At 42.5% G+C, this 17,384-nt stretch overlaps 1 long non-coding RNA gene across 1 annotated transcript; it reads left to right on the top strand.

Moving 5' to 3' along the window:
* Positions 1–3,230: 3,230 nt before the first annotated feature.
* Positions 3,231–6,653, top strand: LOC141425580 (uncharacterized). Its single transcript, XR_012450557.1, has 3 exons — positions 3,231–3,334; positions 5,991–6,227; positions 6,513–6,653. It is a non-coding gene; the product is annotated as an uncharacterized lncRNA (long non-coding RNA).
* Positions 6,654–17,384: the final 10,731 nt, after the last annotated feature.

Genomic DNA, 17,384 nt, shown 5'->3' with positions numbered 1-17,384 from the left:
TTACCCTGTGGTTGTGGCTTTGAATTCTCTTCTGCTTCCCACAGGGAGATAGGGTTGGAACTACAGACCATCTTCTACTTTGCTCTGTCGCTCTTCTGTGTCTCTAGGTTCTAATGCCTATTCACCAGTGCAAAAGTGACTCCTCCCCTCTCCTGCCTGTCTTGGGAGCCATTACAACTACTTGTCACTAGAGAAAAAACTAATGAATTTTCTACCTTCACTTGCTCTTAGTTGAAGTAAAAATCACTAATTTTTGTTTTATTGTACATGTCACCTGGACCACCTGGGTTATGATTATAAAAGTTGCCTGGGTTAATTTTCAGGACATGAAGGCCACTTTTGTTGGAAACACTTACTGTTGATCATACAGATTTCCCAGTGTCACTGGCACTGGTTGAGAGGACTTGAGACCTTTGTCCTCATATTGTATCTGTATCCTTTTCTGCTTTGACCTTTGGGTCAGATCCTACTCAGCTCTGCAGGTAGACATATTCATCATTGGAGAAATGTTTTGTAAGGAACAATGATATAGGGTTAACTTGACCTGGACCTTGTCTAGTCTTTCTCTTATCCTTCAAGGCTAATGACACCAAACTGCCACTGTAACAGGAAACACCAAACCAAAAAAGGAGCAAAAAAAAGTGACCCCAGTTTTTAGAGGATCTCAGAGAAAGAATATGAACATTTCTCCTTCTTATTAGCTGACCTCTCTGCCTCATTATTCCTATTCTGTATCTGTGACTCCCCAACCCTTGTGGGGTTGAGACGTCAATTTGCAAAGCTCTTTGGCTATTGAATGAAACCATTCTTTTTCCCATAACACTTAGATCTCCAACACCAATTTTTCCAAGGGAAGAGCTTGGGACTTGGGTTCAGTAAAATAGTGATTGTGTGACCCTGGCCTGACCAATGAGACAAAATGGGAAGTTTGTGAAAGGGTCTGGAGGCTGTTTCAATACAGCACAGGTGTGACACACAGCTGGCTTCCCCTTTTTACTTGCTTCTTGCTTCAAAGAGTTCCATAACAAGAGAGAGAGAGAGAGGAAGAGAGGAGGGAGAGAAAGAGAGAGGGAGAGGTTGAGAGAGAGAGAAAGAGAGGCCTTGTGAGATCATGAGGACCATGAGTCAACCCAGAGAACTGGAAGGGTGGGCAGGCAAAAATAACTGGGTCATGGGTGACTCCCCACATTTATAAAAGTACCAGCACCCTGAGCCTCATCCTTCTTTATCACCCTTCCTCTTGATCTGAACTTTTTTTGGGCTTCTCCTGAGTGCTGAGGTGGGACTGTGCTCCCTCCTGCTAGACTAGTACACAGTGAGAGCCTTCCTTGGTTTGTGGCTCAATTCCTGGAAAGGCTGCTTTGGAGAGAAGAGGGCAGGAACTAGGAGAAAGCCCAGATGCCTCCTGCCCCACCCTGCTCAGGGACAACTGCACCACCCTGATAAGGAGCTGTCTATTCAGCTGGGGTCCGAGATTTCCAAATGCAGCAGATAAGAGACTTCAGCAAGGCCTCCCCTTCCAGTGGCTGCAGGACATCTCCCTTGGATAGGGAAAGAAGTGGTTTAGATGACAATTCCTCCTGAGGAATCTGTGATGACCTCCCAGGATCAAGTTCAAGCCCCTTCACCCTGTATTCCTGGCCTCCTGCCTGTTCCAGCTCCACCTTCCTCACCTCTCCCAGTCCTGTGTGCACCTTTCAGGGCTCCCTGGCCTCTTAAGAAGGATCTGCTTGCCACCTCTAGTCCTGTGCTTGGGCAGCTCACTCTGCTTGGGCAGCTCACTTTCCTCACCATGGAACACTTCTTTTTTCCCACTTTTCCATAGTGTCTATGGCACTTGAGTTCCCAATGTCTGCTGTCTCCTCACTCCTTCTGGATCACCTTCCACCCAATCCCACCCCACAGGTGGACAGTGCACTGCAGGGAATCCTAACTCCACTTTTTGGGTGAAGACAGAGGCTCAGAGGAGGGAAGTGAGTTGTTCAGCACCACACAGCTCTTGGTGGGCAGACTGAGAGCCAACACCAGCCCAAGGAGTCTGAGACTGAAGCAAATTAAAATTGTTATTTTAATAATTAAAAAGTTTCTTGGTTTCATTGCTACTGAAAATATAAGAGAGATGTACCCACCCACACACAGTCTGGCCTTTGGTGTAAGGATTAAAAAGTGGCAGAAACACGGCAAGAACAGGCAAAGGAATCCCCTGTACAATCCCACCACCACCTGCTGATTCCTGTTGGTGGATTAGCTCTTGAACAGGCACTGAGGTCCCTCCAGGTTCCCAGGTATGTTCACGGGAATCCAGAGAACTCTGTGGGAGATGGGGTGGAATAAGTCTGATCCTTGTTAAATGAATCCAACTGGGGTTTTACAGCTTTACAGCAGCAGGAGCGGCTAGAATAACTTGACATGGCCCTTGCCAGCTGGATTGACGTTGATACTTGAGCTACTCTTCCTTTGTTTTAGGCAGAAGCACCTTTTGGAGTCCTGTGTACTCACCTGCTATAACTTCATCAAAGGCTGGAGGGAGTGGCCATGAGGCCTCATGAATTTTTGCCCAGAATAAAACAGGCCCCAATGGAAAATGCAGGTTGACCTCATGCCCAGCCCCACTTGCAGCGCCTTCTACTTGGGGCAAAGCAGAAACTTCTGATGGCAATCCAACTGGGTGATCTGCCAACCTTGGGACCACCCAAGCAGTAGTGTTGGCTCCTCTTGGTCAGCAGCCATGGTTGCAGAGCAGGGGCGGAGGTCTCTGCTGAGGAGGATGCTGAGGGCTTCTGAGGGGAAGCAAAGTTGATGTTTCCAGGTGTGAGAAGAATTCACATAGTCACATGTCTGGAGGCCAAGTGGGCAGGCCACTCAGGAACAGCACCACCGGAAGCCTACAGTATCCAGATCATGGAAACAGTGTACTGATGGGGAGGTCGGTGAGGTGTCCTGGGGGGCTGAGTAGAAGCCCATGAGGTGTGGGGAATGATCTGTGGAGGGTCCCACAATCTGTCAGAATCATGTATTTCTCCCTGAAGACCAGGGAGACCCCCTAATTGTGTTAGTTTTGGTTGAGAAGGCCCTGGAATGTCAGGCTAAGTTCGCTCCTCTGAGTAGGACAGCAAGGAGAGCGGGACAGAGAGTGGCACTCAACGAAGGTAGATGCTGGTTATTGGTTAGATTGTGAGCTTCTCACAACTCAGGACTTTCACTTTCCCTTTCAAGTGCCTGGGTATATCTGATCTGGAGTCTTGTTGCAAATCAGACATGCACCTGGCGACCAGATGCACACATTTAATGACAGCTGCGTCACATCCAAACAGAGGCAGAGGAAGACTCATAGGTAAGTTGGGGATGGTATGACTCCTTCAGCTCCTCATCTTGATAAGTGCCCTGGAAAAGAATGGTATTATTCCTGTTTTGTAGATGAGCTCAAAGAGGTTGGGCATTCGCCCCTGGTCACACTATTAAGCAGTAGCAGAGCCTGGATTGATGCTCAGACTTATGTCTGACTGCTCTTCCCTCCCCTGTACCCTGACACAGAAGAGAAGATGGGGTGCCACTCAGATGGATTCACAAAGCTGCCAGAGACTTGGCTCAGATGCCAGCCCTTGTATGAGGCCAGGTGACCCCAGGAGGAAGCTGGATATTGCGAGTGCCACACAGTTGGAAAAGGAGGAACCAAAGACAGTGAGGAAGGCAGGGGCCTCCGAGCCCGCCGGTCCTTATGGCATGGCCACCCTGAATTGGATCTGGAGTGCTCTTCCCTGGGTCAGGTAGGGGAAAGTGTTGCTCTTGAGACACAAAGACCCAGGGGTGTCTCATCAACACCATACCAGGCCCTGTAGGGAAACTGAGGCCCCAGGAGGGGAGTGACTTGCCCAGGGTTCCAGAAAGGAGGAAGAGTAGGTAGATGGCAGGTTTGCACTGTTGGTCCTAACCTGACCCCAGCCCAGCCTTTGGGGCTGGAGGAAGAAGGCAGAGGCTGTCCCCTGTATTGGGTGTGGGAGGTGACCAGACTTGGTTACTGAGAGGGGTGTGTTTCATAATGGTGCCTACAGGACCATCTGGTTTTATAATCATAAGTTCAAAATCTAATCTTTTGTTAGGTCACGGGTAGACGTGTGTGTGTGTGTGTGTGTGTGTGTGTAGAAGTAGGGACAGACCTAGAAATGTTTGAAGGATTAAATCTCAAATTCTTTTACTTGAATTTAAGAGTCACAGGGCTAGTGTTGGCCTCCAGTCTGCCCGATGGTAGCTATGTGATACTGGACAAGTAATGACCAGTCTCTGACCCTGTTTTTTTAACCTGATAGATGAAGTTAAGATTCTCTGTTCTGCTGACCTCCCTTGGGGGTGGAGTGGAGGTGGTGCAGTGGGAAGGAGGGAACAGCACAAATTAAGGAGCCAGGTTCCACAGAGCCTGCAAGAACGTGAGGAAGAAGTCATAACACTTACAGGTGGGGAAGGTGTTCTGGGGATAGTGTGCACCTGCACAGGCTTGGTGGAGGGAGCTGATCATGGTCAAGGAGGCAGTAGGGTCTCAAAGGTGCCCAGAACCAAGGTGCACGCAGGGCAGGGTGAGGTGAGGAAGGAGGAGCTGGAGGCAGGAGGATGAGTGTGTTGGGCAACAGGGCTTGTACTTGGCCCTGGAAAGCCATTAAAGCTTCTTCAGGAGGGGCTGCTGCCTGGCCTCCTGCTTTCCCTGCTCAATGGGGTTGTCCTGCAGCCACTGTGAGGGAAAACATCTCTGTTCTGCTTTGTGGGGAGAGCTCAGGTCCCACTTGAAGTCTGAGTGTCCCTCTCTTTGCCATGCAGTTGTCCTGGGGCAGAGCCAGCAAGGCAGGTGCCATTTAGACTTCTCCAGCACCTCCCTTCTTCCCCACTCATAAACCTATCTGAGAATCGAGTAGCCCAGAGGCTGAGCCAGTACAGCAGCAGGGACACTGTCCCACATTATCACCCTGTAGAGGACCCAAAAAAAAGTGAGACTGTGACCAAAGGTGACAAAGAATGGTGAGAGCCCAGGGGTAGAAGCTTTAGCAATGTGTGGAGTCACTCAGGCCCAGCTCTTTCTGCCCTTGCAGCTCTCAGGTTTGCTCATGGTCCCAGGGTTTCATGATCTCACAGGCTGCCCTGTCTTTGGGGTTATGTAGACTTTGAGCAGGAAGAAAAAGCAAGGGACATCCAGCACTCTTGCCATACCCATCCCTTATTGCTGCAGCCCCACACACTCCTTGTCAGACTTCCTCTCATGCCTCTCAGGACTCAGGACTGGGTCACATAGTCACTGTGATACTGAATTCATGTCCAGACGCTCATTTTTGGGCAAAACCAGGTGTCCAAGGGTTGAGTTTGGGGTGAAAGAAAGGCTTCATTCAGAAGTCAGAAATGCAGAAGTGGGAGTTTTGCTCTGTATCCCACAAGGTGGGCAGGGTCACAGATACAGGACAGTAATACTGAGGAAGACAGATGGTCTAAGAAAGGGAGCCATAGCCATGTTCTTTCTGGGAACAGACTGCGGTCTTCTAGAGGCACAGTTGCAACCCCCTTTTTGCTCATTTCCCATTCTGGTGTTTCCTGTCCGGGTGGCTGGTAGGTCCCATTTGCCTTGAAGGGGACAGTGAGAGGCCAGACAAGTTACTCCTACTATAGCTCTGGATAAAACCTTTCAGAACCGGTCACCTGACTGGTTTAATCTTTTGCATTACATCTTCTCTGAGGTTGATATTCTGTGAGATAATTTGCGTCCAAAGAATAATGTGGTCCAGCTGAGAATCCAGGCCAGCCAGACATGTCAGCCTTACAGACAGGCACATAGATAAATAGAAGGAAACCACCCATGTCTATTAAGACTCCTCTTCCTATTGAAGTCAACTCACAATTAAACATTCCCATTATAATAGTTTGTCTTTGCAGTAAAACTACTTCTGTTTTTTAGCCATTCTAGCTACCTTATTTGCATACTTCACCTCAGTTCTCTTCTATGTCTTTCACAGACTCAGCCTGGCCAATTAAACATGACCGTATCAGTCATTACCCACTATTATCATTTAAAAGCTGTGAAGACCTATTTGAGCACTGCTTTGTAAGCATCCTTGCTCTCGGGAGCAGCGGATGTCACAGGCCCAGGGAATTCAGTTCCCTACAAGGAGTCTGGAATCCTCACAGTGGAGAGTCAGACCACAGGTGCACACAGGAAGGTCAAGGTGCTGCAGAAGACAGATCTGCTCAAGGTTAGCGGCCTCTGTCTTTGCCCAGTTCAGCATGCTGTCTTATCATCACTTCTTCATTCATTGTTGCTTGCTCACACTCCTTCATAATCTTAAAACTGGTGACACAGAAACCAGTCCTCCTTTACTGGGATTCACAGTTACTAACTGTGAGAAAGTGACTTATGTTTCTTAAAATAAAATAATCCAATTTACAAGAGCATAAGGTTAAGGAGAATCCATAGAGGGCTCTGCTCACCCCTTTCCCAGTGAAAGGCATTTGTTTTTAATTTGTACCTTTCTTTTTAGGAAGCAAATCAACATTTTAAAACTGTATTCCTCCTGGATAATGTGAGACAGTGTGCACTGAACTGCAGTAAATTCTGAGCTTCTCGTGAATTACTTCCCCACCTCAGTGTCGCGCCTGAAGCAAGGGGTGGTACGTGTGCTTCCTACCAAGGTTTGTGTGAGGACAGAAAATGAGTCTGTGCCTGTAACATTCTTACCATGCAGACTGATGCATAGTAGACGAGCATTAAGTATTAGCTTTTGCATTTTTCTTTTTCAGGATTTTGAATTTTAGACATTTTACTTCTTATTAAGATAGTTAAGGACTTCCCTTATTTTTATACTTTCTCCACCTCCCCACTCCACCTGCTCCTAATGTCTTCATATTAGTGGCTGTTTATTATTTTTTAGAAACTTTGTGGCTGAAAATAATATACTTTTGTCTTTGTTTCTTTTTTTTTTTTCATGTGTGTGCCATTTACCTCTCTTGAAATTTTTTTATTAATATGTGCATACAATGTGTGCGTCATTTCTCCCCCCTTCCCCACCACCTCCCTTACCTCCCCCACCCTCTCCCTCTCCCCCCCACCCCCTCAATACCCTGCAGAAACTATTTTGCCCTTATCTCTGACTTTGTTGAAGAGAGAGTACAAGCAATAATAGGAAGGAACAAGGGTTTTTGCTGGTTGAGATAAGGATAGCTGTGCAGGGAGTCGACTCACATTGATTTCCTGTGCGTGTGTGTTACCTTCTAGGTTAATTCTTTTTGATCTAATCTTTTCTCTAGTTCCTGGTCCCCTTCTCCTATTGGCCTCAGTTGCTTTAAAGCATCTGCTTTAGTTTCTCTGCGTTGAGGGCAACAAATGCTATCTAGTTTTTTAGGTGTCTTACCTATCCTCACATCTCCCTTGTGTGCTCTCGCTTTTGTCTTGTGATCAAAGTCCAATCCCCTTGTTGTGTTTGCCATTGACCTAATGTCCACATATGAGGGAGAACATACGATTTTTGGTCTTTTGGGCCAGGCTAACCTCACTCAGAATGATGTTCTCCAATTCCATCCATTTACCAGCAAATGATAACATTTTGTTCTTCTTCATGGCTGCATAAAATTCCATTGTGTATAGATACCACATTTTCTTAATCCATTCGTCAGTGGTGGGGCATCTTGGCTGTTTCCATAACTTGGCTATTGTAAATAGTGCTTCAATAAACATGGGTGTGCAGGTGCCTCTGGAGTAACCTGTGTCACAGACTTTTGGGTATATCCCCAGGAATGGTATAGTTGGATCAAATGGTAGATCAATGTTTAGCTTTTTAAGTAGCCTCCAAATTTTTTTCCAGAGTAGTTGTAATAGTTTACATTCCCACCAGCACTGTAAGAGGGTTCCTTTTTCCCCGAACCCTCCCCAACACCTGTTGTTGGTGGTGTTGCTGATGATGGCTATTCTAACAGGGGTGAGGTGGAATTTTAGTGTGGTTTTAATTTACATTTCCTTTATTGCTAGAGATGGTGAGCATTTTTTCATGTGTTGTTTGGCCATTTGAATTTCTTCTTTTGAGAAAGTTCTGTTTAGTTCACTTGCCCATTTCTTTATTGGTTCATTAGTTTTGGGAGAATTTAGTTTTTAAAGTTCCCTATATATTCTGGTTATCAGTCCTTTGATGTGTAGCTGGCAAATATTTTCTCCCACTCTGTGGATGTTCTCTTCAGTTTAGACACCATTTCTTTTGATGAACAGAAGCTTTTTAGTTTTATGAAATCCCATTTATCTATGCTATCTCTTAGTTGCTGTGCTGCTGGGGTTTCATTGAGAAAGTTCTTACCTATACCTACTAACTCCAGAGTATTTCCTACTCTTTCCTGTGTCAACTTTAGAGTTTGGAGTCTGATATTAAGATCCTTGATCCATTTTGAGTTAATCTTGGTATAGGGTGATATACATGGATCTAGTTTCAGTTTTTTGCAGGTTGCTAGCCAGTTTTCCCAGCAGTTTTTGTTGAAGAGGCTGCCTTCGTCAAAGACAAGTTGGTTACAGTTGTGTGGCTTCATATCTGGGTCCTCTATTCTGTTCCACTGGTCTTCATGTCTGTTTTTGTGCCAGTACATGCTGTTTTCATTGTTATTGCTTTGTAATATAGTTTGAAGTCAGGTATCGTGATACCTCCAGCATTGTTCTTTTGACTGAGTATTGCCTTGGCTTTCATGGCCTCTTGTGTTTCCATATAAATTTAACGGTAGATTTTTCAATCTCTTTAATGAATGTCATTGGAATTTTGATGGGAACTGCATTAAACATGTAGATTACTTTTGGGAGTATAGACATTTTTACTATGTTGATTCTACCAATCCATGAGCATGGGAGATCTCTCCACTTTCTAGAGTCTTCCTCAATCTCTTTCTTCAAAAGTTTATAGTTTTTCTTATAGAGGTCATTCACATTTTTGTTAGTTTTACACCTAGGTATTTGATTTTTTTTGAGGCTATTGTAAATAGAATTGTTTTCATATATTCTTTTTCAGTTTGCTCATTGTTAGTGTATACAAATGCTTATGATTTTTCTATGTTGATTTTATATCCTGCTACCTTGCTGTAGCTATTGACGGCGTCTAGAAGCTTCTGAGTAGAGTTCTTTTGAGTCTTTAAGGTATAGGATCATGTCGTCTGCAAACAGGGATATTTTGACAGTTTCTTTACCTATTTGTATTCCTTTTATTCCTTCTTCTTGCCTAATTGCTTTGGCTAGGAATTCCAGTACTATGCTGAATAGGAGTGGAGATAGTGGGCATCCTTGTCTATTTCCTGATTTTAGAGGGAATGGTTTCAGTTTTTCTCTGTTAAGTATAAGGCTGGCTGTAGGTTTGTCATATATAGCTTTTATAATGTTGAGGTATGTATTCCTTCTATTCCTAGTTTTCTTAGAGCTTTTACCAAGTAATGGTGTTGGATCTTATTAAAGGCTTTTTCTGCATCTATTGAGATGATCAAGTGGTTTTTGTCTTTGCTTCTGTTAATATGGTTTATTATGATTATTCATTTTCATATGTTGAACCACCCCTGCATTCCTGGGATGAAGCCTTTGGCCGTGGTGAATAATCATTTTGATGTGTTGTTGAATTCGGTTTGCCATTATTTTGTTGAGGATTTTTGCATCAATGTTCATTAAGGATATTGGCCTATAGTTCTTCTTTTTGGAGGTGTCTTTGCCTGGTTTTGGGATAAGTGTAATACTGGCTTCATAAAATGTGTTTGGCAGTTTTCCTTCCCTTTCTATTTCGTGGAACAGTTTAAGGAGGGTTGGTATCAGTTCTTCTTTAAAGGTCTGATAGAATTCAGCAGAGAATCCATCAGGTCCTGGACTTTTCTTTTTGGGGAGACTCCTGATTGCTGCTTCAATTTCATTTTGTGTTATAGATCTATTCAGATGATTAATTTCCTCTTGATTCAGTTTTGGATGATCATATGTATCTAGAAATCTGTCCATTTCTTTAAGATTTTCAAATTTATTTGAATATAGGTTCTCAAAGTAGTCTCTGATGATTTCCTGGACTTTGATGGTGTTTGTTGTTATCTCCCCTTTTGCATTCCTGATTCTACTAATTTGGGTTTTTTCTCTCCTCATTTTAGTCAGGTTTGCCAGGAGTCTGTCAATTTTGTTTATTTTTTCAAAGAACCAACTTTTTGTTTCATTAATTCTTTGTATGGTTTTTTTGGTCTCTATTTCATTGATTTCAGCTCTTATTTTCATTATTTCTCTCCTTCTATTTGTTTTGGGATTTGCTTGTTCTTGTTTTTCTAGGAGTTTGAGATGTATCATTAGGTCATTGATTTGGGATCTTTCAATCTTTTTAATATATGCACTCATGGCTATAAACTTTCCTCTCAGGACTGCCTTTGCTGTGTCCCATAGGTTCCGCTAGGTTGTGTTTTCACTTTCATTGACTTCCAGGAACTTTTTAATTTCCTCTTTTATTTCATGAATGACCCATTGTTCATTAAGTAATGAGTTATTCAGTTTCCAGCTGTTTGCATGTTTTTTGTCTTTACTTTAGTTGTTGAGTTCTAGTTTTATTGCATTGTGATCAGATAGACTGCATGGTATAATTTCTATTTTGTTATATTTGCTGAGGCTTGCTTTGTGCCCCAGAATATTATCTATTTTTGGAGAAGGTTCCATGGGCTGCTGAGAAGAATGTATATTGTGTAGAAGTTGGATGAAATGTTCTGTAGATATAAAGTAGGTCCACTTGATCTATTGTATATTTTACAGCTTGGATTTCATTACTGATTTTTTGTTCAGATGACCTATCTATTGATGATAACAGGGTGTTAAAGTCTCCCACATCCACTGTGTTGGAGTTAATATATGCTTTATGTCTTTCAGGATATGTTTGATGAAATTGGGTGTGTTGACATTGGGTGCATATAGGTTGATGATTAGTATTTCCTTTTGGTCTATTTCCCCTTTTATTAGTATGGAATGTCCTTCTTTATCTTGTTTGATCAATGTAGGTTTGAAGTCTACTTTGTCAGAGATAAGTATTGCTACTCCTGCCTGTTTTCGGGGGCCATTGGCTTGGTAAATCTTCTTCCAGCCTTTCATCCTAAGCCTATGCTTATTTCTGTCAGTGAGATGGGTCTCCTGTAAGCAACAAATTGTTGGATCTTCCTTTTTAATACATTTCATCAAATGGTGCCTTTTGACGGGGGAATTAAGTCCGTTAACATTAAGTGTTAGTTCTGATAGGTATGTGGTGATTCCTGTCATTTAGTTGTCTTAGCTGTTTGAAGGTTTGATTGTGTGTACCTAAGTTGAGGTTACTCTCTACTTTCTTGCTTTTTCTTTTCCTGTGGTTTGGTGCTGCCTGTCCTTTCATGGTTAAGTTGGGTTTCACTTTCTGCGTGCAGAATCCCTTGAAGAATCTTTTGTAGTGGTGGCTTTGTGGTCACATATTGTTTTAGTTTCTGCTTATCATGGAAGACTTTTATTGCTCCATCTATTTTGAATGATAGTTTTGCTGGGTAGAGTATCCTGGGGTTGAAGTTATTTTCATTCAGTGCCCGGAAGATCTCACCCCACGCTCTTCTTGCTTTTAATGTTTCTGTTGAGAAGTCTGCTGTGATTTTGATGGGTTTACCTTTGTATGTTACTTGTTTTTTCTCTCTTACAGCCTTCAATATTCTTTCCCTAGTTTTTGAACTTGTTGTTTTAATAATGATATGTCGTGGGGTAGTTCTATTTTGATCTGGTCTGTTTGGTGTTCTGGAGGCCTCTTCCATCTGTATGGGACTATCTTTCTCTAGATTTGGGAAATTTTCCATTATTATTTTGTTGAGTATATTATACATTCCCTTCACTCGCACCTCTTCTCCTTCTTTGATGCCCATGATTCTCAAGTTTGGTCTTTTGATGGAGTCAGTGAGTTCTTGCATTTTCTTTTCACAGGTCTTGAGTTGTTTAATTAATAGTTCTTTGGTTTTTCCTTTAATTACCATTTCATCTTCAAGTTCTGAGATTCTGTCTTCTGTTTGTTCTATTCTGCTGGATTGGCCTTCCGTTTTGTTTTGCAGTCCTGTTTCATTCTCTTTTCTGAGGTTTTCCATATCTTGGGTGGTTTTCTCTTTAATGTTGTCTATTTTTGTCCTGAGTTTATTTATCTGTTTATTAATTGTGTTCTCTGTTTTACTTTGGTGTTTATACAGTGCTTCTATGGTTTCCTTTATTTCTTCTTTTGCTTTTTCAAATTCTCTATTTTTGTTGTCTTGGAATTTCTTGAGTGTCTTGTGTACATTTTGGTTGACCCTATCCAGTATCATCTCTATAAAATTCTCATTGAGTACCTGTAGTATGTCTTCTTTTAAATTATTCTTGTGGGCTTCATTGGGTTCTTTGGCATAGTTTATCTTCATTTTGTTGGAGTCTGAATCTGAGTATCTGTTTTCTTCCTTTCCCTCTGGTTCCTGTACTAATTTTTTGCTGTGGGGAAACTGGTTTTCTTTTTTTTTCTGTCTTCCCGTTATTGTCCTTGGTGTTCTTACTGTCCCTGTACTGTGTGCAATTAAGTATTTTCTAGCTTGTAATAATAACAATGGTAATATTTAGAATGGAAGGGTGAGAGGAGATGGAAAGCAAGAAGTTAAAGAAAAGGGAAAAACAAACAGACAGGTAGGAAAAAACAAAACAAGAAAGTTTCAAAGGTATGAACAGGGAGCATTAGTGTACTAATTGACAGTAAGTTGAACAGGCCTTAGAGAGACAGAGAGAGGATTGAAAATAAAAAATAAAAAGAATAAAGATAAGTATAAAAATAAAAAATAAGGAAATGAAAGTAATATATATATAAATAAAATAAAACAAAATGAAAAATAGAAAATAATAAATAAAAACAATAATAGTAGTAAAAAAACCCCTCGAAGTTCAAATGCAATGAAGTTTCAGTCTTAATAATTTTGGTGTCCGTCTCAGTCTCCAATCCTGGAGATGATGCCTCAGATGTTGTTCTGTAGTTGTCTCATCAAAGGGGATGCATAAAGTAGAACAAAACTACACAAAACCCCCCCCAAAAAACAAAAAACAAAAAAACCCCACAAAGTGTCCCAAGTTCAAATGCAATACAGTTTCAGTAAGTTTTTCAGCTTGCAGGTGTAATTCGGTTGTTCTCTCATCAAGGGTAGGGAGAAAAAGGAAAAAAAGAGTCTGGAGACAGTTCTGAGAATGGTATCTGCAGCTGTGGCTTGCCTGCCCACTGCTGTTAGCCTGCTGCTGCTGGAGGCTTTATTTATGCAGATCTCAGGGGTGAGCTTAGCACTCACCTGGCTCTGCAGGCTTTGTTTACTTAGAGTTCTCCTGTGTAGGAGGCTCTGCTACAAGCTTTCCCCTTTCCAAGCACACTGGGGGAGGTGACATTTCACCTGCTTTCTCTGGCCTGCTTGTTTGTTTACAGTTCGCATGGGAAGTGGGGCTTCCCCCCTCTCCTGTGGAGTTTTCCTCCCACTGCTGCTTTCACAAGCTTTCCCACTCATGATTACTGGGCGTGAGCCCCCACTCCCGCCGGAGCCTCTCCGGCCCTCCCGGCTTGTTTATTTACAGTCCCAGGAAGGATTCCCTTCCCCAATCTTCTGCACTCAGTGCACCCCACCCTCTTTCCTGCGTGTCTTTATTGTTCTTATTGCTTATTACTCAGTTTCTCTTTTTTCCCCGGGTGGAGGTTGGTCTGTCCAGGGAGCTATGCTGCTCTTGCCCAGGGTTGTCTGTGGGAGTACCGCGGTACCACGATGCTCACCTGGTCCACATCTTCCTAAGCCATCTGGGCTCGGGCAACTGGTGGCCCCAGGGGCCCTCCTGCTTTCTCCGTTTAACGTGAAGTGGAGATGCTCTGAGCCGGCTGGAGGTGTGGAAGAGTCAAAGTTTTGCCTCTTCTCGGTGGTTTTGCCTGCAAGGTGTGTCTCCACCGTCTCTCCAAGATTTCACTATAGGAGGCTCACTTTCTGCTTCCTCCCTCTAGCTGCCATCTTGGAATCCGTCCCTTTTTCTTTAAGGTTGTTTGTTTTTGTCCTGAGTTCATTTATCTCTTTGTTAATTGTGTTCTTTGTTTCACTTTGGTGTTTATACAGTGCTTCTATGGTTTCTTTTATTTCCTTTTGTGCTTTTTCAAATTCTCTATTTTTGTTGTCTTGGAATTTCTTGAGTGTCTCCAGTACATTTTGGTTGACCATATCCAGTATCATCTCTATAAAATTCTCATTGATTCCCTGTAGTATGTCTTCTTTTAGATTGTTCTTGTGAGCTTCATTGGGTTCTTTGGCATAGTTTATCTTCATTTTGTTGGAGTATGGATCTGAGTATCTGTTTTCTTCATTTCCCTCTGGTTTCTGTACTAATTTTTTGCTGTGGTGAAACTGGTTTCCCCATTTTTTTCTGTCTTCCCATCATTGCCCTTGGTGTTGTTATTGTCCCTGTACTGTGTGCAATTAAGTATTTTCTAGCTTGTAGTAATAACAATGGTGATATTTAGAATGGAAGGGTGAGAGGAGATGGAAAGCAAAGAAGTTAAAGAAAAAGGAAAAAACAAATAAACAAGTAGAAAAAACAAAACATCAAACAACAAAAAAGTTTCAAAGATATAAACAGGGAGAGATAGTGTACTAATCAACAGTAAACTGAACAGGCATTAGAGAGACAGAGAAAGGATTGAAAATAAAAAATAAAAAAATGAAATAAATAAATGAAAATAAATAAATAATTTTTTAAAAAAGAAAAATCTCCAAGTTCAAATGAAATAAAGTTTCAGTCTTAATAATTTTGGTGTTTGTCCCTCAGCTTCCAGTCCTGGAGATGGTGTCTCAGAAGTAGTTCTGTCATTGTCTCATCAAAGGGGAGAACAAAACAAAACAAAACAAAAGAACACAAAACCAAAAAAAAAAAAAACCCCAAAAAGTGTCCCAAGTTCAAACGCAATACAGTTTCAGTAAGTTTTTCAGCATGCAGGTGTAGTTTGCCTGCACCATCAAAGGTAGGGAGAAAAAAAAAGAGTCTGGAGACTGGTCTGTGAATGGCTATCTGAGGCTGTGGCTCACCTGCCCACTGCTGTCAGCCTGCTGTTGCTGGAGGCTTTATTTATGCAGATCTCAGGAGTGAGCTTAACACTCACCTGGCCCCTCAGGCTTTGTTTACTTACAGTTCTCTTGGGCATGACGGCCACTGCTATAAGCTTTCCCCTTTCCAAGCACAATGGGGGAGGTGACACTGTACCTGCTTTCTCAGGCTGGTGTGTTTATTTACAGTTCATGTGGGAAGTGGGTCTTCCCCCCTCTCTGTGGCATTTTCCTCCCACCGCCTCTTTTACAAGCTTTCCTGTTCCTGGCTGCTGGGTGTGTGCCACCACTCCTGCATTCTCCAGCCAGCTTGTGAGGGGTTCCCCTCTCCCCTCTTTGGTGCTTAGGGTGCCCTGCCCTCTTTGCTACATGTCTTTTTTGTTGTTATTGCTTATTATTCAGTTTTTTTCTCTTTTTCCCTGGTGGGGGTTGGTTTGTCCAGGGGGCTATACTGATCTGGCCCAGGATTGTCTGTGGGAGTACCATATGCCACTTAGCTCACCTTGTGGTCCGCGTCTTCCCAAGCCATCTGGGCACTGGTGTCTGGCGGCAGCACGGGAGCCCTCCTGGTTTCTCCATTTAACGTGAAGTGGAGATGCTCTGCGCAGCCTAGAGGTGTGGAGGAGTCAAAGTTTTGCCTCTTCTCAGTGGTTTTTCCTGTAAGGTGTATCTCCAGCATCTCTCCAAGATTTTACTTTAGGAGGCACACTTTCTGCTTCCTCCCTCTAGCTGCCATCTTGGATCCTGTCTTTGTTTCTGATGCCCTCAACTATAGTCAATATTTCTCGATTCCTCACTTTATATAATGAGAACATGAATCCTCTTTTCTAGTCCTTCAGTGCTTTGCCTCTTAATTACTAACACCATTTTTAAAATTGTCTTTGTTCTTTAACTTTTACACTGATTATTTACTTCTTATATTTATTTTGGTCACATGTTTAAATGTTATATTTTGTTCTAACATTTAAAAAGTGAATAAGAATATTTACATATCTGTACTGATCTAAATATTGCTTAGCTGAACAATACAGTTGTGCATGTCCAATTCTAAGACAGCTTTAGTTTTTCCTGGTGTTCTTAATTGCATTTGGTTTCTCCCCCTTGCACCATTTGCCTCCATCCTTTCCTCAGTTCCTTTCAAACTATGACTCACGTGAAGTATTGTACAGATCCTTTCCTACAGATCTCATTCCTTACTCTATTTAGAATAGATTGTCTCTAGTTCTGTTGCATGCACAGGTGTGGTCTGTGGAGTCTTCTCTCGGAGTTGATTTTTCTGTTTTCTTAAGCCCACGTCTTTTGGTTATCCCCACCCTTCTCTTCTCTCTGTCCTCTGTCCTCTCTTCCTCCTTCTCTTCTCTGTCCTCTCCTCCTCCTCCTCCTCTTCCTCCTTCTCTTCTTTCTCCTCCTCCTTTTTCTCCTCCTTCACCTTTTTCTTCTCTTTCTCCCTCCCTCCCTCTCTTCCTCTTTTCTCTAGAGTTAATTTTCAAAGAGTTATGAATCACAACTTTTCTCCCAGTTCCATTTCTTACCATCTTTTTATCTTAATTTCCTGAAGTTTTCTTTTCCAACGTCTCTGTGGAATTGTTTATTCTGTCAATCACATTTTCTCAGGACATTTTAAAATTCCATTATATTTCCCTTTTCATTGCATATTATTCTCATTTCATGAGAAAATATCTTTATAGTCTAAGCACATGGGTTTGAGAGTTTAAAATTATGTTATATTTTAAAATTAATTTTTCTTATGGGATTGGTTTCCTATATATATATATATATATATCATAGTCACTCTTCTGTATTGATGTCTTTCCCACATATCTGATCCTTGATTGCCCAGTGATAGATAGGATTGGTTTCCCTGTAGGGGGATTGAGTGGGGACCCATTAAATGTCAGAATTTCAAGGTTTATTTTTTCTGGGTCCTTTCATTCATGGAGTCTCTGATGGTCCCACTCTGATGTAGACTCATTACTGTGTGAGGCTGAGATTATGACCTCATTCCCAGATCTCATCCTCATGTCTCCCTCTTGAGGCTTTGCCACAAAGACCCTCCCCTTGTCTGGCTGCCCTTTCTGCTTTCTCTATATCACAGCTCCCTCCCCTCTATTGTCTTCAGTTATCACCTCTGCACCCAGTGCTGTCTTCCAAACATTTGCTAGTCTGGTCTTCTGTTGGCCTCATTCCATTTTTCATTGGCAGTAATGAGGCAGAGTCAGTGTGTGGATTGATGAGTCCCTGTGGCTGGATGGGAAGTCACTCACTATCACTTACTAGATTTCTGACCTTAAATAAACCAC

The sequence above is a fragment of the Castor canadensis genome, chromosome 8 (assembly GCF_047511655.1).
Source record: "Castor canadensis chromosome 8, mCasCan1.hap1v2, whole genome shotgun sequence".
Classification (NCBI taxonomy): domain Eukaryota; kingdom Metazoa; phylum Chordata; class Mammalia; order Rodentia; family Castoridae; genus Castor; species Castor canadensis.
Note: the sequence above shows the minus strand (reverse complement) of the source record. Positions and strands in the feature narration are given on the sequence as shown.